This window comes from Nomascus leucogenys, chromosome 4 (assembly GCF_006542625.1).
Source record: "Nomascus leucogenys isolate Asia chromosome 4, Asia_NLE_v1, whole genome shotgun sequence".
Lineage (NCBI taxonomy): Eukaryota > Metazoa > Chordata > Mammalia > Primates > Hylobatidae > Nomascus > Nomascus leucogenys.
The window spans coordinates 98,032,632-98,044,736 of NC_044384.1; the positions used below are offsets into that span (position 1 = coordinate 98,032,632).

General features: G+C 47.3%; 1 protein-coding gene across 10 annotated transcripts in view; it reads right to left on the reverse strand.

Moving 5' to 3' along the window:
- The window catches only part of CACNA1D (calcium voltage-gated channel subunit alpha1 D), a 322,420-nt gene that overhangs the window by 97,014 nt on the left and 213,301 nt on the right, over nt 1-12,105 (reverse strand). The window lies entirely within an intron of this gene.

A 12,105-nucleotide genomic window follows, 5' to 3' on the forward strand; every position in this document is an offset into this window, starting at 1 on the left:
AAGCTATTCATGCAATTCTCCTCGACTGTTCCTCACTCTGATTCAGCAGAAAGGCGAGGAGATTGTTAAATCCAACACAGAAAATCACAGTGGGAGATCCTTTTCACATCTGATCATGAGTTAACTCTGTGCAGCGTTTTCCTTGGTGGTTACTGCAGTGACTGAGGGGACCAGGAGTTGAGGGCAGTACGATGCGGGGAACCCAAAGGCCTGGTCCTGTTTTCTGAGTCTCCTGGGCAATGGGCCACCTCTCTCCAGCCTTCACTTTCCTGTCTCTAAAATGGTGGTGTGAACTCCACAATCTTGAGGATCATTTCCATCTTTAACAGTTTGCTATCTCATAGTTCTAATATTAATCATGTCGGAACATTAGTCATTATTTTCAAAAGAGCAAACTTCTGAACAGACTAAGTCTTTGTGGCTTTTTAATCTCTGGAGTCGTGTCTCATGCTGATATCGGTACAGTTGCAGCATTTCAATTCTAAAGCTTCATTTTAAAAACAATCTGATTGAAACAGATAAATTACATATTTTCTATGGGAACGGGGTCATCAGTTAGCATTTCTGGCCCCCTGCCAACTATTAGTGTATGAAATGTCCTAGTTGCTCCCTAGACTAACTGTGGGGAAAGACAAGAAGTAAAACCGAACTCCCCAAACAGCAACAAAGAGGGGAAGATAGGCAGGGTCCTCCTGCTCTCTGAGCTGATTCTGTCCTTCAGCTGGGTTGGGATGGTGGCTGAGAGCAGGTGCACAGGTTGGCCAGATCTAAGTTTAACCCCGCGTTTGTGACCTGACTTCTGTACATCTCCATTTCCTCATCTGTAAAAGGGTAAGAATGAGATGAGGCATGCGGAGTGCTGGGTCCCCATGGCTGGATGATCAGTGAGGCCCACACATGTTAACTCCATCATCTCAGAAAAGCTCTCCTGGAGCTCCCTGGAAGCAAAGCGACCAATCCAGTGTCACTTTGCCCTGGCCACTTTCATCATCGCACAGACGCATCTAGTGTGAGCCATCTTCCATATCTCTGAATCAGCTTTGGCCATCATTCTTGGTTTGTATTTGCTGTGTCTTTAGCTGAGTTACTGTCTAACTTTGCCTACTGTAGGCACAGCAACTTCTCCTGTCATAGTTGTTTGATACCTAAAGAGCCATAGGCACATAAGAAATAAATATATCCCAAAAAGATGTTGCCAGGGCTGAGGAGGAACAGAGGCAGATGGAAAAGAAAGAGGACGGTGCCTATGCTAGAAATTGGAGAGCTCATTTGGTCCTGGAAACAGACCTTGATCTAGCCCCTAAATCTGGGCAGAGGAAATGCACTCTGACCAGGGCCCTGGCAGCCTATCTTCTCCAGCCACTTACTCCCTATCACAGGATCCTTTTCCAAAATATTTCCAAAAGAAATATCACACTTACCCTTTTCCAAAAATATTTGAAAAGATCAGGCTCAGTGGGTATAACAAAGACCTCATGTATTAAAAATAAAACATTTTACCCTTCACTTGCATTAGGCATTCTTTTTTAATGTTAATAAATTGATATGACTTTCCCTTCCTTTAGCCCCAATAGGATCTTATCTATGTTTTTAAAAAATAAAGAGAAGAATCACAGACTGTTAGAACCAGAAGGGGCTTCTGAGAATACATGAGTAAACTCTTGATTTCTCAGAGGACAAAACTGGTCAAAATGCCTTGGGACACACAGCTGAGACTGAGAAATCTCTCCTAACTTCCACTCACCATTCTTTTCAAGTATGTACTGTGGTTTCACTGGTATACATTTTGGTGTTATGTACTTAAAATTCCACAAATGAACAAGTTCCAAAAAGCCAAACGAGTCTATTATCTACCAGTGCTTGTTTACTATTCTGATGACCTTTATTAACCACTCAAAATCTGGCATATAACCAGATCACTTACAGGATATCAGCTCAGTGACTGAGGACAGCACAAAAATCAAGCTGCAATGGTGACGACTGGGCTTTTATAAAAATCCAAACAGAAAGAGTCATACAAACTCATGAAGGTAAAGCCATGGGCAAACTACTGGAATACATGGGCTTCTCCTAACTGGCTTCCATAGCATTGTGACTGCCCCATTTAGGTGATGGCCTTGTCCCCTTCAGCAGGGACTCAGTGTTAATTGCTGACAAGTGGCTAGGCCTTATTAGGGGTGCAGGCAGACCCCTCAGACCTCCCCACATTGCCAACAAGTGCCAGTCCCCTACTGTAGAAATAAGCACCAGGGGCCATCTGCACATGAACAAGCTGTGAAGCCTCTTCCCTGACACATTTCAGGAAACTGGAATGTTAGAGCTTTGTTAGAGAAGTTTATTTTTTATATAAATTTAAAAACTACTTTCAGTGAGTCTGGGAAAAACCAAGCATTAGGAAAGCTTATGCTTTCCTACTTGGATACTGGATCTGTAAGATGAGCTGTAGGACAGTATCATCTCTAAGATCCATTTACCTCTGACCTGCTATAACTGCAGGAAGGCAGAAACGCCCACATGCTGGCTGGTTTTACTACCAGGAACCAGGGGGTTTCCCTTGCATTCCCCCAGCTCTGCAAGGAGGGGAGGGCACAAGAAGTGAGCCCCTGCCCACCACCCTCAGGAGGGGAGCCAGGGGTCCAGCCAGCAGCCTGCACAGGAGAACTGAGTCCGAGTGCTCTGCATATGGAATGTCCCAGAGAATGGGGTGCAGCACAGGAAGCAGTAGCTCCCCAGAGGCCTCAGGGCGTCACAGGAGAGCCTCAGTCCTCCAGTCAAGGCACCCCGAAGGGAAGGCTTGCCACACATCAAACTGAGCCCAGAGCCCTCCGGCCTCCTTCTAGAATCTGTCCCATTAGCAGCCTCATTCACAGATGTGTTTGGCCTCAGAGCCTCACTCCTCTGTTCTCCACAGGACAGGCTTTTTTGCACACTCAGGAATTTATTTTAGCATTTCCTTCCACCTCCAAGCAGCCTAAAGCTTCTCATTCTTTTCAAAGGTAAGGGTAGGGGGTGAGGCTGGACAACTGAGCAGTGGCCGAGTTGTGGCTGCCTTCCTAGGGGACAGGGCATCTGACACCTAGATCTCGTGTTTTCATCTTATTTTCATGACAAACATAAGCAGTACCACGATGTACAGGCCAGCCAAATCCAGAAGAAGCCCACACACCCCCTAAAGGCACATGCACATGCTAGTAGAGACACATTAGGCCACCACAGAGTAACAGCCTCTTGCTGCTGTAAAGAAGCCAGGCTCTTCTTGGAGAATGTAGGTCAAGGCCAGACCAAGGTTTCTATGTCTCAGGCAAGAATTATGCCCAGACAATAACTATCTCTGCGTGTCCAGGGACAGGAGCAGCCCAGCATCCATATGAGGGCTCCTGCCCCACCTGGTGCCAGCAGGGTCGGGGTCCTTCCTGAGTCCCCAGGTATTTCAGTCAATAAAAAGCCATTCCCACTCAAAATAAAGTTCCTTAAATGTGTCAGCCTGCTTCCTCTCCCTGCAGATCTCAGAAAGACAATGGAGAAGCCACAAGAATCCTTAGAGAATCACAAGGCCCAAGCCTGCATTCAGGAAGGCAGAACCAAGGAGGGGTGTTTTCTTTTCTGGGGACAGAAATCATTTATCTCCTTTCCTTTTGGTAACCTCTCCAGAGCTATATCCCTATGTCAGTCTTTAAAGACGTTTTTTCTTATGTCCATGACACTATTTCCTGCTTAACTGAAGGCCATTCTTCTTGCAGACACCTTCAGGTGCTGCATCAAGCCCAGCCTCCTTTCATAAACCTTCTGTGAATGCTACAGATAAAAAAGGCAGCCCCAACTCTGCCCCTAACTCACTGTCCCACCTCAGGCAAGTTCCACCTCCTCTTCTCCCTCCTCCGGGGGCCACAACGTGCTGAATGACAAGGGCTTATATCTGATAATCTCTTAATTCCTTTTCACTTTTAGGCCTTCTGATGAGACCTAGACTCTAATATAACCCTCTTCAGATATCCACGGGTTGTTCCCATCTGCGTCCCATAACCTCTCAGCTCAGCATTCCCACGGGGGCAGAGGCCACTTCAAAGAAAAGAGTACAGCGTGTCCCCTCTGTTCCCTTAGTGGTTGGCTTCACGTCCCTGCGGTCTGAATCTTCTTAAACAGACTTTCACCAGAGTCAGGTGACCAGGGCCGATCCTGGTGGCAGAACTAGGTTGACTGTGCTGGTGTGCACAGGCAAAGCTCTGTGCTGCTGTCGAACCACTGCCATGACTTGGGCAGAGCAAGGCAGGGAGCCAGCTGCTCACCTAACTGTCTGCCTGGGGATGGGTCTGACAGCTACTCCAGGGATTCTGAGGAAGGGTATGTTTAGCATTATTTTAGGACATAGCTGGAAATGAACTTTCCCACAGGAGCCCATTCTCACTTTCAAAGGCAAGTGCCTCCAAATCTTTGCATCCCTGAAGTCTATTTTTGTTTTTTAAGAGACAGAGATCTCACTCTGTTACCCAGGCTGGAGTGTAATGGCGCAATATCGCTGACTGCAGCCTCGAACTCCTGGGCTTATGCAACCCTCTTGCCTTAGCCTCCCAAGTAGCTGGGGACTATAGGCATGCACCACCACACCTGAGTTTTTTGTTTGTTTGTTTACAATTTTTGGTAGACACAGGGTCTCACTTTGTTGCCCAGGCTAGTCTCAAACTCCTGGCTTCAAGTGATCCTCCTGCCTCGGCTTCCTAAAGTGCTGGAATTACAGGTGTGAGCCACTGCACCCAGCTAATTTCATTCTTAAAGCTGCCACTACTAGCTTTGGCATAGTACTGGGCAAAGTAGCCAGAGACTAAGAGATGGAGAAGCAATTTGAAACATGTAGCCAGGAGAAAAAAAAAATCAATCAAATAACATTATTGGAATTTCTAAACAGTTTAAATTTAAAAAAATCATTTGGGGAAAAGTATTTTAAAAGTCTATCTTCCAGTCTAAGAATATTCATGCTGAATCAAGTACATTTTTTGAGTTGGTTCAGCTGCTTCTTTATAAGGTACAGTTCAAACAAAAAGAAAACTGCAATGCTATCTTGGTAAGGGCACATTATTTTGGAAAAAGACAAGAAGAAAGAAATCAAGCAATTATAATATAGGCATCTTCTGAACACACCACACGGCACATGCATTTCACACAATGCCTACGTGCAAGGAAAAGGTATCAGAGATGTTGCGGAACGAGAAAGTTCAGTCTCAGTAATTTACCATGATCTTTAGCCCTGCGTTGGCGAAAGCAGCAAAACTTCTTTTTCTTCTTATCCTCTTTAAGCAAGTCGGCCACTGTGACCCCTTCAGGTTGAACACAGGCAATTTCATTACGAAGCAGCAGAGGGCAGCAACAGCAGCCAAACCAGGGCCCCACATGGCCAGCCCCGCCAGCCAGGCGGCCTCATGCAATGGACGCCCTCCTGCCCCAGTCCTCCTCCTGCTAGGAATCCAGCTCAGCATCAGAACAGTGGAGAGGAAGTGCCCTTTCCACAGCTATTACACAAACACCTGTCTTTAAGAACCTGTTCTAAATCAACAACCAGCTAACCCATGCTAGATAAAGGTTTCCAGGGTTTGGCTTCCCGTCTAAGAAGGGTATTAAGGAAAAGGCACTTTAGGGGGAGTCAGGAGCCCTGTACAGACTGGCTATGCGATTCCAAACAGCACTACCATATGGGACGGGACAGGTGGGAGTTCAAAAGGTGGGCTCTGGACTCTGACACGCCAGGTCTAACCCCAGCCCTGCCATTTCCGTGTCGGAAAACTGTGGACAGGTTACCTGATACTGCGAAGCCTTAGTTCCCTCCACACTTGTAAGATGTCAATAATAATTGGACCTGTGCTGCGTAAGGTTGTTGTAAGAGGTGAACAGTAGAGACGGTAATAAAAGCAATGTGCCCAGCTTTGGCGAGGCACAATCAACCACCACTACTGTCATCACTATGACTCTCCCACGACCACCAGGTCACAAGAGAAATGACTCTGGGATCTCTAACCCCTTGCAGCCCTGTGATTCCATGATCACTCTAAGCCAGCTAGTCTTTAGAGTACGACCCCGTGCTCTAGGGGAGGGTCGTACGAGGCAGTGTGAGACAGCAGCAGGAATGCTGGAGTAAGCAAGGGCGTGGGCAGCACAGACACCTGCACACACTATGGGTAGGCAGAATACTCACGTTCCTAAAATGTGCATCCTTTCTGACACAGCAGACCCTTTTCTTGTATCCTCTCCCACAAAACCATGAACACGAGCACACAGACACAGGGGCATGTGTTTGCAGGGGTTAATGATGGTTAGCGTGCAGACTGTGGCAGAGCTTGGGTTCAAATCTCAGCTTTGCCACGTTAAGTCACATGGCCTTGGGAAGCTACTGAATTGCTTTGTGCTTTACTTTCCCCATTTGTCAAGTTCCTGTCTCACAGAGTTGTGTGAAGAATGAACGTATTCACCCACAGCCCTTGCAACAGTGTCTCACACACAGAAAGCACCTGACAAATGCTAGTTATTATTACTCTACGTTCTTTCATTCAAGAAGGAAGCAATGGCATGCTCATGTGTGGGACAAACACTGTGCTGGGTGCAGCCACACAGCAGAGGGCAGAAACAGACCCTATTCCTGCTGCGCCCATGGAGCTGATGCTCTCGTGGTGGAGAGACCTCTATAAAGTAGAGGTCCACGTGCTGTAGAGTGTATAGTCCACTGCAGCAGTTTTGATAATGGCAATTTATTGAAAAGAGCCAACATTTTGCTTTAAAAACATGGGAAATATCTGTGGTACATGGTTCAGTGAAAAATACCTGTGTTGGGCATCTTAGGGTGGAAGCTATATGCATGCTGTCTGTGTCATGTGCAGTGAGGTGTGGAAGTAGAGGCCCCAAACTTCTAAGTCTGCCTCTCTTTAAGAAGAAGGAAGAGAGAATTTTTTTTCTTACTTTATATACTTTGAAATTACATGAATTTTTTTATGTAGGCAAGTATTACTTCCATAATTGAAATGTATTAAAAACAAATAAAACAACCCTGATTTGAGACTGCAAACTTGGCTGGAGTACCCACTCCTTGTCTCCACAGTGGGGCAATAGGCCCTGAGTCCAGCTCCCATCAGCTCTTAGGAGGCTGAAGATGATGGCAGACGTGCAGGCACTTTTAGAAATTACCGCTGCTTTCTATCACCCCTGTGGAGAGAGTCCGCCTGTCCAGACAACTACTCCCAGTGCCACCCCAATGGAGACAGTGTCCAGCCACTGACCCTAGGGCCAGCCCCTGAGTCAGCCCTCCCACTTGCCAGTGAAAGCACTTCCAGCTGCCTCTCCAGTGAGGGCTCTTGACCTGGACGCATATTTACCGTACGCCACTCTAACTGCTGCTGTTTGCTTTACAGCTTTTAATTGAGTATTTTCCATTTTGAACTTGCGCCTTGAGGTAGTTTGGTGGTGACAAAAGCAGTTTTATAAATCAAAATTTCAAAACACAGTCTTTCAAAACAGGACCAGCAAATTGCTATGCCTTATGCTTGCAACCAGCTATGCCATCCTGGTTTTCTGTCCACCCCCAAAGCAAACATTGCAGTAAGAGGCAACTAGGTAGCACATGCGAAAGGGTGGCAGCTAGGGCAACCTGCTCCACCAAGCCCCAGGGTGGTAGAGTCCCCGGGCAGGCAGGGGCAGTGCCCATAGCCTCCAGGACCACTGAAAAAGCAGAACACAGAGAGGCTGCCCTTGTGGTCAGAGACGAAGTTTCAGGTATGCCCCTCCCTTTCTTTGGGCATCAAATATCTTTACTTAAAGGAATTATTAATCATTAATAGTTACTACAATAAAACTGCCTGCTTTTCTGGCCAGAATTTTAGAATGAGCTCCCTTTAAAATGATTTCATTTTTAATGCTTTTTTTTTTTAAGACTAATCACTGACAATGAGAAGAGTTTAAAATAGAATTTTAGGCTTCCAGATTTTAATGGTCCTAGCAAAACTCCATTGTTAACTCAGAAGCAGCTGCATATGTCTAAAAAAATCACTTTGCGATTTGGCAGGGTTTCTTAAGAAACTTGAAGCTCAGCAAAAAGTTAAATAAATTATCCTTGAAAATTTACCAAATGCTCAGGAACTTACTTCAAAGGGAATTTTGTCCATTCAGTTAATTGTGTAACACCAGCTTTCTAATAGCAAATTTATGAAATTGATATTTTAAATATTCTATGAATGCACAAAGCTGGAGCTACCTGTCACCAGTCACCAGACAGCTCAGTTAGAGGCCTGATTGCCTCTCCTCTTCTTTCAAGTGAATGCCTGGAACAGTGTGATATTCAGCCACTGATAGCATCCTGGACTCAGGAGTTCTGAACCCTAGCTTCACATTAGAACCCCCAGGGAACTTTAATGAAAAAGAGCCACCCCTGGCTCCCACCCCAAGATTAATCAAGAGTCTTAGAGGGTGGAGTATGGCATCAAGAAGCGTCCAAGCTCCCCAGGTGATTATAACGTACAGCCAGTGTTGGGCATCGCAGATGCAGGCAGTGACATTTAGCAGATCAGAGAGAAAAGATAATGTGAGCGCATCTCCAAGTACTTGATTTGACATCTGTTCTCTGACAGCAAGCACCGCCAAACTAGAAATGGACTTCAAGAGCCTGAAAGCTGTGCTGCCCTATCTCGAAAGTGACCTAGTTAACAGATTTGTTTTCCATCAATACTTCAGAACCTTACAGTTTCTGAACAGAAAAGTACAGGGCAATGGTCCTGAGAGGGAGGCCCCACCCTGAGGCTGGTTAGAGGTCTAGTAGAACCTTCAAAAATATTATGTTTAGGAAAGTCAAATACTGCATATTCTCACTGATAAGCAGAAGCTAAATAATGTGTACACAGGGACATAGGGTGTGGATGGAATAATAGGCGTTGGAGACACAGAAGGGTGGGAGGGTGGAAGAGGGGTGAGGGATGAGAAATTACTTACTGGGTACAATGTATGCTATTCGGGTGATGGTGACACTAAAAGCCCAGACTTCACCGCTATGTAATATATCCATGTCACAGAACGCTATTTGTACCCCCTAAATTTATACCCCTAAAATTCTGTTGAGGTCAACTTTTACTGGTGTCTGATGAAAACAGCAGCAGCACATACTACAACTATGACTACTCCTACCAGTCACAGAACATTCAATTGTCACAACAGCCCCATGGGGAGATATATCTTTATCCCCTTCTTGCAGACAAGGAAAGTGGGGTCCAGAGAGGTTGAGTAATTCGCCTAACACTAAAGTCCAAATTCCAAGTCACAAAACTCCACCTCAGCCACATCTGGAGAAGGGGCATCAAGATGCCCTCCAGCCCAAGCCTTTGCCTCCTGTGAGCTCACAGACATCTGCTGTTATTAATGACTTCCTACACCCACCTCTGCTCATCTAGGCTGAGGCTCAGCTATCAAGAAGCATTTCTTCTCACACTGTCACTTCAATCCTCAATGTCCTGGAGGAAACTGCTCAACTCACATCCAGGACCCAGCTGAAAAGGGCTATCAGTTGAATTAGCATCCTTAGCCACTATGGACAAAGTCAGGAGCCCGGGCCCTGCACCATCGTCCTCTCAAGAGGTAACAGAGGAGCAGGGTTGGAGTGGAAAGCACATGGGGTAATCTCACCCCCCCCAGGGAGGATGCAAACACCGTAACACTGGCAACACCCACATTCTACTGCCTGCTAATCAGATGCACAGAGACGGCCCCAGACCTGGCATGTGCATGTGGTGAATCCAGGACTGTTTATTTGGTAAGGAGGACCGTGTGGGCCTCACTGAAACCCTCTCCTTGTGTGGTTTTCTGGCTGTGACAGGAAGAAAATAGCTGGCAGCCACAGGAGGCCCCAGGGAAACCTCAACAGTGCTGTCTCCTCCAGAGGGTCTGGGCTGCTGAGGTCTGTGATCAGAGAGGTTCTCTCCTCAGAGGAGGAGGAGACGTGGTGCTCTCAAGTCAGTTAAATCCCATCATGGCCTCCACAGCCAAGATTTCTGTCTTTATTTAAAACCCTCATCATCAAGGCTCTGGAAGTCTGATGACTCGGGAAGCACTGTGAGCCTCACTCCACAGGAAACCCCAGCACCTGGCAAAATAAGCTCCATAAAGAACAAGGGTGCACCACAGAAATATTTGCTATTCTGGATCAAATGTTAAGCTAGTTAATCATTTTGAGTTACACATCACGGTGCATAGCAGAAACAATACTGCTGATGTTCCCAAGACACAGTGCAGCTTTATGGGCTTGGGAGCCCCAGTGAGAGTGAATTCTGAAGATCTACAAGGCTTTTAAACGGGTTTTCTTTCCTAGATTATATTACTGAGCAATGCATTTAAGGGCCATGAATATTTGTCACTTCGCACACCTTGTTTGTGCCATTTCCCAGCTTGAAAAAGCCCCCACCCCCACCCTCTGCCGCCCAGGGCTGCTCCTCCCACGGAGCCTTCCTCACATTGCCCAGCCCGCCCACTCCCACCAGCCAGAATCACCGCACCCTCCCGGGCTCACACAGCAGAGTGCTGGGCCTTAACAATGGGATCAGCTTCTCACACTAAGCCACTCCTTCTCCATCTTCCCCTCATGGCAAGTTCTCTGAAAGGCAGAGTCACTGATTTCTGTCATCATCAGGTTTTTACAGTGATAGGTCATAGGAAATGCTGGGCTGAGATAAAATGGTTAACCCTCAAGATATCATGTTAAATCCAATGAAAACCCTTAATCCTCAAATCATAGGCCCTATAAACAACTCTACCATGACTGATGTTAGCAACATTAGAACACGAATCCTTGTCTACTTCTAGAGGAGGAGAAATAAACAGAGGAAAGGCCACTGGCCTGTAAGAAGGCCTCACTCAGCTCCCCGGGGGACACAGCTAAACTAGCAAAGAAAGATACTCTGCCGAGAAAAAAGGGGCCATACCTCCTCTCGTTTACAAATAACATGTTGGGTTTAGGAGAGATGAGGCAGGTCAGCATCCAAGTTACAGTTTCCAAGTGAAGGGGAAAAGAGCTGTGCAGGCATCTCCAAGCTGCACCTACATGGCCTGTTGCCAGCAATACTGCAGGTGCAGAAGCTCCATGAAGGCCATGGGGTTCAGATTGGCTTGACTGCCAAGGGGAGAGCTGTGCAGAGGACAGGCAGACACTCTTACATCTGATCACTTCATAGGCACATCGCTGAGTCTGAGACTCAAATGAATGTCTATTTATAAACTCTGAACTTGCATTCAGCAAACAGTTAGCTCTAGAAACCCTCCCTTAGTCTTCTGATCCTCAGGTGCTGAAGTCCCAGCCCCTTCCTGAGCCTGGCAAGATGCAGGGAGGGACAGAAGAGAGGCCTGACCCTGCCCACTGCCACTCAGCACACCGGTTTGCACCAGCCGGGGCATCTGAGATCACGGAACACACTCCCTCCCCATGGAGGCACAGAGCCCAGCCTTGAAGAAAGGTAAGGGCCCTCTCAGTCAAGAAGCCCCTCCACCGGGGGTCTCTCAGCCCCTGCTTACACACTCCACAACTTCCAGATGAGGCACAATTGCACCTCACCCACCCTTCCTATGGCAGCTCACCCCGACCTTCATACCCTCTGTGGTCCAGCTGAAGGGCCCACTGTTTCCTCCCTGAAACCTGGCCTTTGCCCACCTCCGCACCTCCCTCACGCTAGTCCCCTGGGTCAGAGTGCTTCTTCTGACACTGAATGGTCACACCTGCAATCCATTCATCCTTCAGGGCCCAGGCCAAATACTCCCCCCAGCCCTGTCCTCGATCCCTCCTCGGCTCCCACAGCACGTGCCTGCCCTCTATGTGTGCCCTGCAGCTCTGCTCCCCAGGGCTGCATTTAGGGTGAGCAGGCTTGTCTCTCCCTAGGAGGCAGCACTCCACATCCTCTCCAGCTCAGGGTTTCCACTGTACCCGGCAACAGGCCTTGTTGAGAGTAAAACATCCGAGGCGCTCTGCTCAAGCAGGGATTTGCTCGGCCGTCTTCTACAACGTAGGGCCGGCCTCGGGTCCCCAGGCCTCTCAGTGGACATGTGCCCTTGAAGTATGTTCTTGGTCCTTCCTATCCAACTCTTCCAGATTTGAAG